Raw genomic sequence first — 15772 nt, forward strand, 5'->3', positions numbered from 1 at the left:
AACCACAGACTGGGAGAAAATATTTGCAAATCACATTTTTTAAAAAAAAAAAACTAATGCAAGCTGCCCATGGTAGTTCACACCTGTAATCCCAGCACTTTGGGAGGTTGCGGCGGGCAGTTCAGGAGTTCGAGACCAGCCTGGCCAACACAGTGAAACCCCCGTCTCTACTAAAAATACAAAACTTCGCTGGCTGTGGTGGCACACACCTGTAGTCCCAGCTACTCAGGAGGCTGAGGGCAGGAGAATCGCTTGAACCCAGGAGGCGGAGGTTGCAGGGAGCCAAGACCATGCCATTGCACTCCAGCCTGGGAGACAGAGCAAGCCTTGGTCTCGATTAAAAAAAAAAAAAAAAATTCAAATCAGTAAAATGACAATATAATTTTAAAAGCAAAAATTTGAATAAACATTTCACCAAAGAAAATATATGAATGACTTGGCGGGCGCGGTGCCTCACACCCATAATCCCAGCACTTTAGGAGGACAAGGTGGGCGGACTATGAGGTCAGGAGATCGAGACCATCCTGGCCAACAAGGTGACACCCCATCTCTACTAAAATACAAAAAACTAGCCAGGCATGGTAGTGCACGCCTGTAGTCCCAGCTACTCGGGAGGCTGAGGCAGGGGAATCACTTGACCCCGGGAGGTGGAGGTTGCAGTGAGCTGAGATCATGCCACTGCACTCCAGCCTGGCAACAGAGCAAGGCTCCGTTAAAAAAAAAAAAAAAAGAATGACTATAAGCACATGAAAATAGGCTCAATATTATTAGTCAAAGTAAAACCGTGGCACACTACTACCACCCATTAGAATGGCTAAATTCAAAACAACAATGCCAAAAGTTGGCAAAGATGTGAAGAAACTGGAACCCTTGTATACTGCTGGAAAAATGTAAAACGGTACAATCACATTGAAATAGTTGGGTGGTTTCTTAAAAAGTTAAAACCCAAATTTACCATAGAAACCAGTAAAATTCTACTCCTAGGAACCTACCTAAAGAGAAATAAAAACAAATCCACACAGAAAAATGTATGTGAATGTGCAAAGCAGCATGATTCCTAATGGCCAAAAATTAGACACAATCCAAATGTCCATTAAATTGGTGAGTAAACAAAATATATATTCATGCAATGGAGTTCAGCAATTTAAAGGAATAAAGTATTAGTATATGTCACAACATGGATGAACTTCCAAAACATTTGCTAAGTGAAAGCAGCAGATACAAAAGAGTACATTATTGCATAATCCCATTTATATAAAATGCCCAGAAATGACAGAAAAGCAGAAAATCAGTGGTTGCCTAGGGCTGAGTGTGTGAAGCAGACATTAACTGTAAATGGGCACAGTGGAACTTTTTAAGGGAATGAAAGTGTTCTAAAATCAGATAGTGGTGATGGTTACACAACTCTAAAATTTAAAAATAACACTTTAAGACAAGGCACCAATAGTTAGCGAATCCAACCTTCTACCTAATGCCTATGCAAGGATCCCTTAAAGAGTGCCCTTAACTTCATCTAAGGAAGGACACAAGGGATAGAAAGGGAACAAAATACATATATATGCACTTTTTTTTTCCAAGACGGAGTCTTGCTCTGTTGCCCAGGCTAGAGTACAGTGGTGCGATCTCAGCGCACTACAACCTCTGCCTCCTGGGTTCAAGCAATTCTCCTGCCTCAGTATCCCAAGTAGCTGGGATTTACAGGTGTCCACCACCACACCCGGGTAATGTTTGTATTTTTAGTATAGACGGGGTTTCACCATGTTGGCCAGGCTGGTCTCAAACTCCTGACCTCATGATCTACATGCCTCAGCCTCCCAAAGTGCTGGGATTACAGGCATGAGCCACAGCGCCCGGCCCTATATATACATTTGAAAGGATAAACCATAAGTTTAAAAAAAAAAGGACAACCAGGCCAGGTGTGGTGGCTCACACCTGTAATCCCAGCAGTTTGAGAGGCTAACGTAGGCAGATCGCTTGAGCTCAGGAGCTTGAAACCAGCCTGGGCAACACGGCAAAACCCCATCTCCACAAAATATAAAAAAAAAATAGCCGTGGCATGCACCTGTAGTCCCAGCTACTCGGGAGGCTAAGATGAGGGGATGGCTTGAGCCTGGACCAAAGGTTGCAGTGAGGCGAGATTGTGCCACTGTGGTCCAGCCTGAGTGACAGAGCCTGCACCTGTCTCAAAAACAAAATAAAAGGGCTACCAATTGGGAGGGAGAGACAGAACAAAGTGAAATAGGAAAACATTACTCTGAGTTTAATCTGTCTTATAGATTTTATTTTCAAACCATGTAAATATTTTATATAATAGTATAACAAAACGAAAATGTTACACAAAATCTCTAAAAACCAAAATAAAACAACCATAATTTTTTATCAAATTGGTGGCATACGATCCAAAGAGTGACTATTTCAAATGACTATAACACACAAAATTGGCTCAATCCTTGGGATACTCATTTTTCTTATTTTCAGTAACCACACTGTTGGCGGCAGTGCTGATAATAATTATAATAAAAGTGTTGGCCAGGCGCGGTGGCTCAAGCCTGTAATCCCAGCACTTTGGGAGGCCGAGATGGGCGGATCACGAGGTCAGGAGATCGAGACCATCTTGGCTAACAGTGAAACCCCATCTCTACTAAAAAAAAAATACAAAAAAGTAGCCGGGCGACGTGGCGGGCACCTGTAGTCCCAGCTACTCGGGAGGCTGAGGCAGGAGAATGGCGTAAACCCGGGAGGCGGAGCTTGCAGTGAGCTGAGATCCGGCCACTGCACTCCAGCCTGGGCGACAGAGCCAGACTCCGTCTCAAAAAAAATAAAAAATAAAAAATAAAATAAAAGTGTTAATGCGTACCGTGGGATAAAAAGTCAATGTTAATGCCTTGAGGACTTGGATTTTTTTTTTTTTTTTTTCAGTAGGAAGGAGGAGGAAAGTTGTAAAAGAGAAAAGGTTACACTAAAAATCCTGTAGCCCTGGAGTTCAAGACTAGCCTGGTGAACATGGTGAAACCGTTGCTACTAAAAATACAAAAAATTAGCCGGGCGTGGTGGTGGGCACCAGTAATCCCAGCTACTCAGAAGGCTGAGGCAGGAGAATTGCTTGAATCCAGGAGGTGGAGGTTGCAGTGTGCTGAGATCGCACCATTGCACTCCAGCCTGGGCAACAGAGCAAAACTCCGTCTCAAATAAATATAAATATAAACAAAAATTATAAATATAAATATAAATCCTATAGCCCTAAAATGAAGTTCAACTGGACTTACCACTATGAACTTATGTTTTAATCTTATATGTGTATGTGCTTATTTCCTAGCACTGTGTGTGTGTATATTTCCTAGCATTATCCATTGAAAAGGCCTGGAAACAAGAAACAACCCCAGCAGCAATGAATACAGATTACAGGATTGAAAAACAATTTCCTTTTCAAAAGAATCAGAGCTTCTTGGACAAATGGCTAATTTCAAGTTTGTGCCATGAATTGTACAAGAGGAGTTTTGATCACCTTGTTATGCCAGAAAGCATAGCAACTATCAAAATCAAGACTCAGGGGCAAACCTGAAGAGGTTCCCACTGACCAAAGACGAGAAAATCTAAACATGCATGATATAGTTAGACTTTGTGTCCCCACCCAAATCTCATCTTGAATTGTAATCCCTATAATCCCCATGTGCCAAGGGACAGACCAGGTGGTGATAACTGAATCATGGGAGCAGTTTCCCTAGCTGTTCTTGTGAAAATCAGTTCTCACGAGATCTGACGGTTTTATAAGGGGCTCTTCCCCACCTCACTGGGCACTTCTCCTTCCTGCCACCATGTGAAGAAGGTGCCTTGCTTCCTCTCTTTGCCTTCCACCAAGATTGTAAGTTTCCTGAGGCCTCCCCAGCCATGCTGAACTGTGAGTCAATTAAGCCTCTTTCCTTTGTAAATTATCCAGTTTCAGGTAGTTCTTTATAGCAGTGTGAAAACAGACTAATACATCAACGCAATGAAATGAAGCACATCTAAAATGTTCAAATCTGAGTTTTTTTAAAAAAGAAAACAAAATCAGTTTCAGGATACTAGTGAAGCAGCTCATGAGTCTGAAAACTAGTAAATAAGAGCAAGAACCAAGTATTTGTCCTAATTTAACTTTAGGAAATATACCACCAAATAACCAAATCATGGAGAAGTTTTTCACAGGACTAATCCAGCTAATATGTTAATCAAACCCTCCCCAAACCATGGAGCACCTTAAAGGACTCATACTCCACATGTCTTTAGTCTTCTATGAGGTTTTAGAAGAGTAACCATGCCAACTGTTGAGAAATGAAAATAAGTTAGAAGACACCAAAACTCACTTATTAGCTCCATAGATTGCCCACCATTCCCCACCACAAATATCTGAAACTTAAATATTAAAGATGCCCATTGGCAAACTTTCTTTATGCACTCAGATAACCATCCTAACTCTTAAAAGTTTCCCCAAGGGTTCTCTATACACCTCACAATGAAGGCAACTCCAATGATGTGAGAAATAGAAAAGAGGCCGGGCGCGGTGGCTCACGCCTGTAATCCCAGCACTTTGGGAGGCCGAGGCGGGCGGATCACAAGGTCAGGACATCGAGACCATCCTGGCTAACACAGTGAAACCCCCTCTCTACTAAAGAATACAAAAAAATTAGCCGGGCGTAGTGGCGAGCGCCCATAGTCCCAGCTGCTCGGGAGGCTGAGGCAGGAGAATGGCGTGAACCCAGGAGGTGGAGGTTGCAGTGAGCCGAGATTGTGCCACTGCACCCCAGCCTGGGCGACAGACCAAGACTCCGTCTCAAAAAAAAAAAAAAAAGAGAAATAGAAAAGAGTCGGCCGGGCGCGGTGGCTCAAGCCTGTAATCCCAGCACTTTGGGAGGCCGAGATGGGTGGATCACGAGGTCAGGAGATCGAGACCATCCTGGCTAACACGGTGAAACCCCATCTCTACTAAAAAATACAAAAAACTAGCCGGGCCAGGTGGCGGGCGCCTGTAGTCCCATCTACTCGGGAGGCTGAGGCAGGAGAATGGCGTGAGCCCAGGAGGCGGAGCTTGCAGTGAGCCGAGATCCGGCCACTGCACTCCAGCCTGGGCGACAGAGCGAGACTCCGTCTCAAAAAAAAAAAAAAAAAAAAAAAAAGAGTCATTCAGGGGTTTCTTAGCTGGGATCACCGTTAACCAAATACCCAACTATATGTCTCTAAGGAACCCCCCACCTCCAATTTAAGAGATACCAGACAACATACTTAAATTTGTAAAAAAAAAAAGGAAGGAAGGAAGGAAGGAAGGAAGGAAGGAAGGAAGGAAGGAAGGAAGGAAGGAAGGAAGGAAGGAAGGGAGGAAGGGAGGAAGGGAGGAAGGGAGGGAGGGAGGGAGGGAGGGAGGGAGGGAGGGAAAAAGAAGGCCGGGCGCGGTGGCTCAAGCCTGTAATCCCAGCACTTTGGGAGGCCGAGACGGGCGGATCACGAGGTCAGGAGATCGAGACCATCCTGGCTAACACAATGAAACCCCGTCTCCACTAAAAATACAAAAAAATTAGCCGGGCGTGGTGGCGGCGCCTGTAGTCCCAGCTACTCGGGAGGCTGAGGCAGGAGAATGGCGGGAACCCGGGAGGCGGAGCTTGCAGTGAGCCGAGATCGCGCCACTGCACTCCAGCCTGGGCGACAGAGCGAGACTCCGCCTCAAAAAAAAAAAGAAAAGAAAAAGAAAAAGAAAAAGAAAAAATGCATCTTATCCTAGAAAATAAAATGGATGGGCAATATGCACCAAGGGGAAATACATCAGTCATTGGTAGATTCTCCTATAAAAACCATGAAGCGTTTAAGGAAAGGTTTGATTTAGCATAGATCGTGTTCCACAAGTACAAAAAAAGACTCGCTCAAAATACACACCTTCAGACTTTGCTCTGTTGCCCACTCTGGAGTATAGTGGCATGATCTCGGCTCACCACAACCTCCATCTCCCGGGTTCAAGCAATTCTCCTGCCTCAGCCTCCCAAGCAGCTGGGACCACAGATGCGCACCACTGTGTCTGGCTAATTTTTTGTATTTTTAGTAGAGACGGGGTTTAACCATGTTGGCCAGGCTGGTCTTGAACTCCTGGTCCTCAGGTGATCCACCCGCCTCGGCCTCCCAAAGTGCTGGGATTATAGGCATGAGCCACCGTGCAAGTCCAGACTTAAACAAAAAACAAACAAACAAAAAAGTCCATGACAAAAAAAAAAAAAAAGTAAAGTCCATGACAAAAAAAATAAAAGTCTCACTGCACTGCCTTGAAACCTTATCTGCAATTACTTCACGATTACCTTCCTTTTCATAAGTGGACATATAACTAAATGAATACTTATGTGCTCTGTCTAAACAAATAATGTGACATTGACCCTAAAAATACTCATTTTTGTGCCTCAACATTTTCATTTTTGTTTAGTTACCGATTTATTTACTCTCCCTCTTCTTAACTGCTTTTCCCCAAGTCAGTCAATTTTAAATTTAAAGCTAAGACATAGTTTTAGGATACCACAATGCTAATTTTTGTAATTTCTGGGAAAATATAACTGTTGATAATTTACTAAGATACTCAAACAAAAGCAGAACACAAGTAACCTCCATATACTCATAACCCAGAATAATTATCATGATTATGCCACATTTAATTCACCTACTCATCTTCTGTTCTTTATTTCAAAAAGCAAATCCAGACATTATAAATTTTTAAACCAGATTAAGATTTAATTGTTAATGGCTACAAAATAAACAGAAAAAATGAATAAGACCTAGTATTTGATAGCATAACAGGGTGACTATAGTCACTAATAATTGTACATTTAAAATTAAAAGAGTATAAGGGATAACTAAAAAGAGTATAATGGAATTGTTCGTAACACAAAGGATAAATACTCGAGGGGATTTTACATGATGTCATTATTATGCATTGCATGCCTGTATCAAAACATTTCATGTACCCCACAAATACATACACCTACTATGTACCTATAAAAATTAAAATATTTAAATGTACATGCCAGTAAAAAAAAAAAAAAAAGAAGAAGAAGAAAAAAAGATTTACAAGAAAAACTGGGCCAGGCACGATGGCTCACACCTGTAATCCTGTAATCCTAGTACTTTGGGAGGCTGAGGTGGGCGGATCACTTGAGGTCAGGCGTTCGAAACCAGTCTGGACAACATGGTCCAGGCTGTCTCTACTAAAAATACAAAAATTAGCTGGGCATGGTGGCGGGCGCCGATAATCCCAGCTACTCAGGAGGCTGAGGCAAGAGAACTGTCTGAGCCCAGGAGGTGGAGGTGGCAGTGAGACAAGATCACGCCATTGCACTCCAGCCTGGGCGACAGAGCGAGACTCCATCTTAAAGTAAGTTTTAAGGCCCCAGAAGGGGCTTTAATTCAGTCACAAAAAAAAAAAAAAAAAATTTTTTAAGTAATTTTTTGAATCAACATGCTTTTTAGAGCAATAAACCTTCCCTCTTATTAAAACACATTTAACATAGATCATTCAAATAATTACAGCATTAACATGCCAAAACTAGAACCTGGATTGACTGGCATTTATCCTCATGCATACCCCTGACAAGAATCACTGCCAGCCAGCATCAAGATTTACAGAGCAGCATAAGTTTGAAGCAGCATAAGTTTGAGAGGCAAATAGCGCTAAAATAAATAAACCATAACTAAGTCTCAAATTGATTGCCCCTGTCTCTACACAAGAGATGGGCACTCCTCCTTAGCATAGATAAACAAGGTTAATAGTACTCTTGGAAAAACTCTTCTAAATACATAGTCGATCCCAGTTTTCAACAAAGCAACTAGTAATTCACTCACTTCAAAATACTACTGGTAAAGGTGGCTGTATTACAAATTTTATAATGATGTGCAGACCACCAAGTAAATTGTGTCTTAATCACTTCTGAAGCAAGATTTTTTTTATTCTCCATTCTAACTGAAGTATTTAATGTCACAAATATTTTGACCAGATTATGAGAGAAATTAAGTTTATGGAAATGAGAAAAAGGGCACAAGAAAAAATAAAATTGATAATGGCTAATACTTAGCAAAATTTGTTAACAACTAAAAATAAACCTGTGAACAATGGACCTGGCAATAATAATAATCATAAAATGGCAAAAATTATCATAAAATGTAACATGGACAAATTAAACATGAATAACAAGAGACTTTATCAATCAAATCCTCATTTTAAAGTTCACCTGCAAAAGAAATCCCAATGAAAATTTCAGTAAAATAAAACCTTGGTAAAAGTGAAGAATGGTTTAGTTGTTCTATAGAAAAAAAATTATCAAGGAATTAAACTACCTCAATGGCTTAACTTTGGCCTTTGACAAAAATGCATCATATAATTCTAATTTAAATGTCATATGCACAAAAAAATTTCTCAGAATCAAAACATTCTGTATTTACCACCAGCCTCTCTCTACAATTCTTTTTCGTCTGGTCATGCTTCTATTACAGCAAGGACTAACTAATCAATAACCTCAAATAATGCAAACAATTTCACATAAACCTTTTAAGATTCATGAGGCTGAAGGAAAATTAAAGACTCACATGAACATCATGAAATGCCACTAACAGAAAGCAAAAAATGGACACACACAGGTGATGATTTACAATTAAAACCATCAGATCATTTGTCCAAGATGCATTCTCAGAAACCAGAATTGTAAATGGTCAAGGTATCCACAAGAAGACTCAAATCTTATAATACTTGAATATATGGGAAAATTTGAAATGGAAGAAAATCAATTTTTGTAATACCCTCCATCAACTTTTCCAAAGTAATGAAAGAGAAAAATAACAGTACAAACTCCAATAGCTATAAAATATGTGGCAACCTACAAAAAACAGGAAACAGTTTTCTGCTTTTGTTGATGAGAACCACGTCACACATCAAACAGAAGAGATATCTACACAGTAACTCAATAAAATATGCTTTCCATCAGAGCCTAAATTTGCTTCCCAACAAATGGACCCACACCAAAAACAGGAATAAAAAGCAGCCAGAGAAACTCATATTAAGTTCTCAAGAGGGCTGGGAGTGGTGGCTCACACCTATAATCCCAACACTTTGGGAGGCCAAGGCAGGAGTATCGCTTGAAGCCAGGAGGAATTCAAGATTAGCCTGGGTAACAAAATGAGACCCTGACTCTACCAAAAAAACAAACAAGCAAGCTCTGAAGGCAAAAGAAAAAGAATTAAAGGTGACAAAACTTCACTTGCTAAAATGGAATAATAACATTCATGAGACCTTAAAATTATTACTAAAGAAACAAGAATTAAGAACACTAACCAGTTATCTTAAAAATTACTGGATAAAGAAAATGTGGCACACATAAACCATAGAACACTATGCAGTCATAAAAAAGGATGAGTTCAGGGCCTTTGCAGGGACATGGATGAAATTGGAAACCATCATTCTCAGTAAACTAACACAAGAACAGAAAACCAAACACCGCATGTTCTCACTCATAAGTGGGAGTGGAACAATGACAACACATGGACACAGGAAGGGGAATATCACACATCTGAGCCTGTCGGGAGGGTGGGCGGCTAAGGGAGGGACAGCACTAGGAAAAATACCTAGATGACGGGTTGATGGGTGCAGCAAACCACCATGGCATGTGTACACCTATGTAACAAACCTGCACGTTCTGCACATGTATCCCAGAACTTAAAGTATAATAATAATAATAATAATAAAAACCTCAAAAAAGTTTTTAAATAGAAAGTTTTCTAAGTTCACTGATTCGAAAACCAATTTCCTCAGCAATTACTATTAAATGAGATAACATCCTTTTCAACAGCAACTGCTTTCCAAATGGCCCAGATAACTTTACTGATCATCTAAGTATAGCTACAATCATATATACAGAAGAAAATATAGAAAGAAAAAAAAAGAAAACCTTTATTAACAGCAAAAAGAATTTTGTTGCCAGCCAAATCACACTGCTGTGAAGCTCTTGATCAAAAGACAAGATGGTAACTCAGGCAATGACAAAACATTTGAATGGATGACAAGAGGCACACTTCATCTTGGAAAGGCACTCTGAAATGCTGCAAACAGAAAAATCTTCCACTATTTTGAACAGGAATGTAGTCTTGGATTCTGTCAGGCAAATCTTACCTGCACCATGAGGGCATGGCTTGCTTTTTTGTTGTTGCTTGTGAGGGGGTTGCTTATTTTATAAATGGTTATGGGTACATAATTTTGTGTGCATATGTATGGGTTACATGTGATATTCTCATAAGCATATAACATGTAACAATCAAATGAGGCTAACTGGAATATCCATCACCTCAAACATTTATCATTTCTTTGTGTTGGGAACATTCCAAATCCACTCCTCTAGATATTATGGGTTTTGTTTTTGTTTTGTTTTCTGAGACGCAGTCTCACTCTGTCGCCTAGGCTGCAGTGCAGTGGCATAATCACTGCAACCTCTGCTCCCTGGTTCAAGCGATTCTCCTGCCTCAGCCTCCTGAGTAATTGGGATTACAAGTGCGCACCACCACACGCAGCTAATTTTTTATATTTTTAGTAGAGACGGGATTTCACCACGTTAGTCAGGGTGGTCTTGAACTCCTCCTGACCTCAGGTGATCCGCCTGCCTCAGCCTCTCAAAGTGCTCGGATTACAGGCGTGAGCCACCGCGCCCAGCCTCTAGATGTTTTGAAATATACAATAAATCATGGTTAACTGGCCAGGCGCGGTCCAGCACTTTGGGAGGCCAAGGTGGGTAGATCACTTGAGGTCAGGAGTTCAAGACCAGCCTGGCCAACATGGTGAAACCCCGTCTCTGCTTAAAAATATATATATACAAAAATTAGCTGGGTGTGGTGGCTGCCGCATGCCTGTAATCCCATATACTCAGGAGGTTGAGGCAGGAGAATCATTTGAGCCCAGGAGGGAGAGGCTGCAGTAAGCTGACACTGCAACACTGCACTCCGGCCTGGGAGACAAGAGCAAAAAATCCCTCTCCAAAAAAAAAAAAAAATTGCTAACTATAGTCACTCTACTGTGTGACTGAAGTGCAAGGCCTTTCCATAAAGACTCAATCCAACCACATTTGTTTCAAATATACTTCACAGCTTTCCATTTTCTATAGGATGACCAAAAAGAAAAAACACTTTTTTTTTTTTGAGACGGGAGTCTCGCTCTGTTGAGTGCAGTGGCATGATCTCGGCTCGCCGCAACCTCCGCCTCCCAGGTTCAATCAACTCTCCTGCCTCAGCCTCCCGAGTAGCTGGGACTACAGGCGTGCACCACCATGCCCAGTTAATTTTTGTATTTTTAGTAGAGACGGGGTTTCATCATCTTGGCTAAGATGGTCTCGATCTCTTGACCTCGTGATTCGCCCACCTCGACCTCCCAAAGTGCTGGGATTACAGGAGTGAGCCACCATGCCCAGCCTGTCCATATTTTTAAATAACCCAAATCAGGCCAAAAAAGAGCGTAAGTCTGATCTCAAACTGGCAGGGGGATACCCTTTTAATTTATAAAAGGAGGTAAAAATGAAGCAACAGAACCCTAACAATGATGGGAGGGAAAAGAGGCCAATTATATGCCAAGATTTGTTCAATATGTTTGAGAAAGTATTCTACTTTTTGTTTCATCTCAAAACATGTCCTAATGATGAATGTTTTCTGTATGTTTAGCATTGTACAAAGTAATCATTTTCTTTCACTATATTATTACTCAACATTTACCTGGATATGTCTCACAAACATGAGAAAATGAGACATGTTAAATCTTCGAAAGTTTAGCAAGTCATTCCTCTGTTTCAAATCAAAAGAAGTGTAGCCGGGCGCGGTGGCTGAAGCCTGTAATCCCAGCACTTTGGGAGGCCGAGACGGGCAGATCACGAGGTCAGGAGATTGAGACCATCCTGGCTAACACGGTGAAACCCCATCTCTACTAAAAAATACAAAAAACTAGCCGGGCGAGGTGGCGGGCACCTGTAGTCCCAGCTACTCGGGAGGCTGAGGCAGGAGAATGGCATAAACTCGGGAGGCGGAGCTTGCAGTGAGCTGGGATCCGGCCACTGCACTCCAGCCTGGGTGACAGAGCGAGACTCCGTCTCAAAAAAAAAAAAAAAAAAAAAAAAAGAAGTGTAAAGTTAGTCACTGTTAGAAGTCAGATTCCTAGGCATGCAAACCTTAAGGACAGGTTAGTGTGCAGAAAGCTCATCAAGGCTTTCTCTCAGGATTATCACTTGTAAAGGAAGGAAGGGGCTGAGATGTACTCACAAAAAAGGCCTCAGATGACTCAACAGAAACTCTAAAGCTGAATGATTCCTTAGGGTTGTCCTATGCTGGGCCCAAGGAGCCAGGTACTTTAATGAACCAAAACCTGGATGCACGCTACTCACAGCAAAACCATGTGACCATGAATGAGTTGCTCTCTTCAGCCAAGGATGATTCCTAGACAGGTCTCACAGCCTCAGCAGCACACCCACTAGCTAAGAGAATCAACTTCTTTAATGCTTAACTGGGAATTTGGGTATTGCATCATGGTGTCTACTACAATCAGTAATTCTATAACTGTCCAAGTCTGACAAATTTTGAGTAAAACAATGTCATATATAATAATAGTGTGCTTCTAAGTGATTTGGCCTTCAGTTTCTTAAAGCTATTAACTGTCTACATTCTTTTCAAGCTGTAAAATTTGATGATTCCAAGATATATGGCTAGGTCTATAAAGGGTGTATCAAAAGCCTTGCGTTTGGGTATCATTAATTTTCATTAGGTATCATGTAGTGGTGATAGGTATGTGAGAGTTTTGTTCTACTTTTGTATGTTGAAATTTTTTTTTTTTTTTTGGAGACAGGGTCTCACTCTGTTGCCCAGTAGCTTAGGATGAAATGCAGTGTCATGATCATGGCTCACTGCAGCCTCAACCTCCTGGGGCTCAAGCAATCCTCCTAACTCAGCCTTCGAGTAGTTGGGACCACAACTCCTGGCTCAAGTGATCCATGCATATTGGCCTCCCAAAGGGCTGGGATTACAGGCCTAAGTCACCACACCTGGCCTGTATGTTAAAATTTTCTATAAACATGACGAAATAAAGTCCAATGAAAGCTTGAATATTTCTATTTATGTCCATTTTTTCATGCTTCCAATTTTACCAGAAGGTTTACATATGTAAGTATTCTCCCTCTCTCCACCTCTCATCCTACTCATACTCACTCCGCCACAACAGATACACACATAAAATACCCTTTTCTTCTTCCCTCCTACTTTGTAAACCCTCCTCTCCCTCCAATGCTTTGGCTCACATACCTCCCATACTCCCCACCCAATTACCTATACCTAATGTTATTTATTCCTTTATTCCCTCCCTCCCTTCCTCCCTTCCTAGAGCAACTCCCCATCCAGTTATTCCTATGTGGAAGCTTCTCACCAGAATCAGTCTTCCAACGAAAGGCAAAAATTGTTAATCCCAAATCTAGTGAGCACTTTTGGTTCATTATTCTTCCTTGAAATGCTCTCCCCTCCCTTCTCCCCTAACACTGTCTCCCTCATCTCCTCTACATCCACTTCTGTCCTCTCATTAATTTTAGTATTTCCCATGTTTCCTTAATAGGATCTACTCTCCTTACTCCCTTTCAGTAATCCTTAGTAATCCTTACTGACACAGACCCCTTTGAGAATCTGACTATACAAATGTGTACATCTTCAGTTCAAGCGCTAATAAAAAAAAATATGTACAAATTGCTGTTCAGTATCTTACGAGGATCATTAATCTTTCCCCTTTTGAAACATAAACATGACGCCATTCAAACTTTAAAACTGACCTACGGGGCCGGGCACAGTGGCTCACACCTGTAACCCCAGTACTTTGGGAGGCTGAGGCAGGAGGATCACTTGAGGTCAGGAGTTTGAGACCTGCCTATCCAACATGGCAAAAAACTACCTCTACTAAAAATACAAAATCAGCCAGGTATGGTGGCGTGTGCCTGTAATCCCAGCTACTTGTGAGGCTGAGGCACAAAAATTGCTTGAACCCAGAAGGCAGAGGTTGCAGTGAACTAAGATAACACCACTGCACTCCAGCCTGGGCGACAGAGTGAGACTCTGTCTAAAAAACACCTGACCTACATACTCCGTTCTAGAGTGATTGCCCATAAAGCTATTTTAACTACTGTTCATAAACTGATGACTTCTGAATCTGTATCTCCAACTCAAATCTTTCTCTCTTGAACTTCAGACCCAATATCTAAGTGCCTACTAGGAATCTCATCTCTCTTTCGCCAACCCACAGATAACTCGAGCTTAACATGAGCAAATATAAATTTTATTTCCCATAAATCCCCACCTAAAAGCCTAGTCTTCCTCCTGCATCCCTTATTCTCTTGGTACTGACACTATCATTCATTCACAAACTAAATACCTTGAAACCACCCGGACTCTTCACCTCCATTCCATATCCAATTGTTCTCCCTGTATGTAGTTTATAAAAATCTGCTAATTCCACCCCTTCAGGTTTTACTTGCATGACTACTCCTGCCTTAGTTCAATCTTCATCATTGTTCCCCCGAATTCCGAATTTTCTAGCTTATCTCCATCCTTACCTAATCAATTCATCTTCCACGCTGCCACCATGTGATCTTTCTAAAACACAAGTCTGATTATATGCCTTTCTCTTGAAAACCCTTGAAGCAGGTTTAAAATCCAAAGACTTTGGAATGACATATAAGGCCTTCCAGAATCTAGCCCCTACCTACCTGTCTCCCACCCCAAATCTCATTTCACTAAGCTTTCTCCAAGAACTCCATACTCCATTCTCATCCACCACTGACCATTCCCAAACATGCAATGGTTACTCATCCTCCATGATTTGCTGTTCCTAGAATGTCCTTCTTCCTGCCTTGCATGGTCAATTATTCTTCAAGAATCAATTCAAATATGACCTCCAAAAGGAAGCCTTTCTTAATTATCCTCCCTTAATCTGTTGAAAAAGCACTTTATACATTCTCCTATTAAAGCACTTAATCACATTATATTGTCATAGTTCACTGGGTCTCACTCAAGGCCAGAAACTTACTTATCTCTACATCTTTAAACTAGTGTTGGCACATAAGCCAGCACCTACTAAATGTAAAATGAATTAATCATAAAAAGAACATTAAATCTGGGAATGACCTTGGTAGTCACTTGTTCTGTGACCTCATTTTAACCAAGATGGACTTTCATGGATTACACAGCTGGTTACTAGCAATGAAAAACAGAGGCTTAGTCTACTGATTCTCAGTCTAGAATTATTTTCACTTATCCAGCACTATCTTTACTTCTATTAAAATAGTCCATGGCATACACAGAGACAATTTTAGCTTCTTGCCCCTTCCCAAAAACCATGATTACAGAAACTGAGCTATAGGCAGAATAATAAGCCACAAGATATACAACCTTTTATTGGAAAGAAGAAACAGGAACAGGTACTGGCAATAATGGATAGTTACTGAGGCAGGAAGAGTGAAACGAAGGGGAGGATGGATTCTCAATAACAGGTTTGTGAGGGTCAGGAAATCCTTACTGCACAAAAACTGGACCAGCAAGAGCCCTGCCTAAATTCTCTACACACTAACTTCAATTTTTAAAGTTAGCCTTAAATGCTTCAAGTGGACATATATGCTACAAAGCATTTGTACCATCTTCTGTGCAAAAGAGATTCCAACAAAAACAAAGCTCAGCCTATATACCAGTCTAAAACTTACAGCATCAGAAACCTTAAATA

General features: G+C 41.1%; 1 protein-coding gene across 3 annotated transcripts in view; it reads right to left on the bottom strand.

Annotated features, from left to right (window-relative positions):
* The window catches only part of MSL2 (MSL complex subunit 2), a 49706-nt gene that overhangs the window by 11174 nt on the left and 22760 nt on the right, over positions 1-15772 (bottom strand). The window contains exon 1 of one of the 3 annotated variants that reach the window (XM_077990983.1): positions 210-324. The gene's annotated coding sequence lies outside the window, so the exon portion shown is untranslated. 3 annotated transcript variants of the gene reach the window in all.

This window comes from Macaca mulatta, chromosome 2 (genome assembly GCF_049350105.2).
Source record: "Macaca mulatta isolate MMU2019108-1 chromosome 2, T2T-MMU8v2.0, whole genome shotgun sequence".
Lineage (NCBI taxonomy): Eukaryota > Metazoa > Chordata > Mammalia > Primates > Cercopithecidae > Macaca > Macaca mulatta.